Source organism: Chaetura pelagica, unplaced genomic scaffold (genome assembly GCF_000747805.2).
Source record: "Chaetura pelagica isolate M959 unplaced genomic scaffold, ChaPel_1.0 scaffold107, whole genome shotgun sequence".
Lineage (NCBI taxonomy): Eukaryota > Metazoa > Chordata > Aves > Apodiformes > Apodidae > Chaetura > Chaetura pelagica.
Window position 1 is genome coordinate 802,666 of NW_009953979.1, and position 2,403 is coordinate 805,068.

General features: G+C 58.3%; 1 protein-coding gene across 1 annotated transcript in view; it reads right to left on the reverse strand.

Moving 5' to 3' along the window:
- KCNK3 (potassium channel, subfamily K, member 3) overlaps positions 1–2,403 on the reverse strand; it is a 63,240-nt gene that overhangs the window by 23,910 nt on the left and 36,927 nt on the right. The gene's annotated exons all lie outside the window — the stretch shown is intronic.

The following is a 2,403-nucleotide window of genomic DNA, read 5'->3' on the forward strand; positions in this document are numbered from 1 at the left end:
CAGGGGGACAGCGCCGACACCGACACCCGCAGCGGGACCGGGACCCGCACCGGGACCCATAGTGATAGGAACACTGACACCCACATCCACACTCGTGCCGGGACCTGCACCAGAACCGGTATTGACACCCGCACCCGAACCTGCCTGCACCGGGACCGGTACTGCACACACACTGGTACTGGTGCCAGGGCGCAGACACGGCACCCCCCTGCATGCACACGCGTTCACACTCAGGCACACGTGTACACATGTACACAGCCACACTTGTGCACACACTCATACACGTATGAACACGCATGTGCACACACAGGCACCCTCACACGCACACATACACACCGTGACTGTGCACACCCATGCACACGTGTTTGCACACACACATGTACACACGTGTGCGCACGTGCTCTCACACTCATGCATCCGCGCCCCTGTGCGCATGCAGCCCCTTGCCCACAGTTGCACACACACTCCTACACACATTCACCAACCCACACGCAGTCACACGCGTGCCCATGTTTACACACACATGTCCCACTCACATGCTGGTCCACACATGTCACACAGCAGCCCTGCAGCCCCTCCCTCTGCAGGGATGCTCATGTGTGTGCACACACACCCCACATCACACGATGCCTCACACACGCATGACCCACCACCAACCTCCCCAAACACGCAGACCCCACGCAGGGTGGGCACAGGGCAGCTTTGGCATCAGCTTTTTGGCCTCTCTCCTTCTCAAGGGACATGGAAGGGCAAACCCACATCAATGTTGCTGTTATTCCCACATCCATGTGCAGGGAAAGGCCAGATCCCAACATGTTCTGGGCAGGGGACAGGGTCTGAAGTGACCACAGTGGCATCGAGGCTGTCCCAGGGGTATCCTGGCACCAGCATGTGCTCCGAGGTCGAAATTCCCTGCTCCATCCCTGACAGCTTCAGGAAGAAGGCTCCAGATGCCAAATTCCTGGCTGGAGGCAGGGACGGCTGCTGTCGTCTGGAAAAGGGAATGATCTCTGTTTGGCCCCGGGGACACATTTCGTCAACCTGTCACCCGAAACGAGGGACAATTGTGCCTTGCACGTGTGCTGGCACCTCAAGCAAGCTGGTGGCAAGCAGTGACGTGTGTCACTGAGGCAGGACGTCTGGGTCCCTCCACTCCCTGAGGGGTTCCTCTGCTCCCTAGGGGGTCCCTCTGGTCCCTGGCATGCCCTTTTGGTCCCCAGGGCATTCCTCCAGCCCCGGGAATGTCCCTCTGGTCCCCAGGGTGGGGTGGGGGGGTCGTGGGGGCTTCTCCAGTCCCTAGTGGGTCCCTCTGTTCCCCAAGGGGTCCCTCTGGTCCTTGGGGTGTACCTCCCACAGCATCACTGCAGGGTGTCCAGCATCCTGCTCCCAGCTGGGCCCACCCCTGCTGCCTCCCCTCTCCTTGTTGTGTCCAGATCCATGAAGATGGAGACAAATCTTGCCCCAAGGGGACTCGAAGGCGAGTGACGGTGCCAAAAGGGCTGTCAGGGACAGGAATTATTTAATGTCGCAGCCTTGGCTGCTGTGACGCAAGGCATTGGGGAGGGGGTGATGCTTCATGGTCACACAAAATTAACTCTCAGCATGGGCTTCCCAGGGGACCATGCCCCATGCCAGGAGGTGACAATTGCCCTTCTGAGCTCCCTGCTCTGTTTCTGCCCCTCTTTCAGGAATATTCAGGCTTGATGTTTAAGTTGAGAGGGTGGAAAAGGGCAAGAGGGGAGAGGGGGAAGAAGCCAATGTGTCTTGCAGCAACTGGGACAAGATGACCCATGGAGCAGAGGCATGTTGAGACCATCCAGGAGATGGTTTGTACCTGGTCTGCACCCAGTGGAATTGGGTTCCTCATGTGCCCCCCCAGAAAAAAGGGGAAAGGACTTAGAGGGAAGTTTGCTCAGCAGGTTGGTAGGATTTCTGCAAGGAGGAGACCCCAGTGCACAGAGCAGCACTGCAGGGAGAGATGGAGGGGACCTGCTAGTGTCATCATGACCTGGGGTTGGGAATAGCCTTGAGCAGTGCCCCAGGAGAGTGATGGTTGTCCCTGGGAGCACAGAGGGACTGTGTCACCCCCTTACTTTTCTTTGCAACTGGAAATTAAGAGCTGGAGGGGGAATTTACAGATTTGTAAGTGCTAGTGGGGTCCTGTGGCCCGTGGGGTGCTGGGGGTGCTGCAGATCACAGGGTGCTGTGACTCACGGGGAGCTGTGACTTATGGGGTGCTGTGGATCATGGGGCACTGCAGATTAAGCTGCTCATGGAATGCTGCAGATCATGGAGTACTGCAGATCATGGGTTGCTGTGGTTCATGGGGTGCTGGTGGGGCAAGGTGCTGTGTCTGGCAGGGTGCTGGTGGGGCAGGGTGCTGTGTCGGGCAGGGTGCTGTGT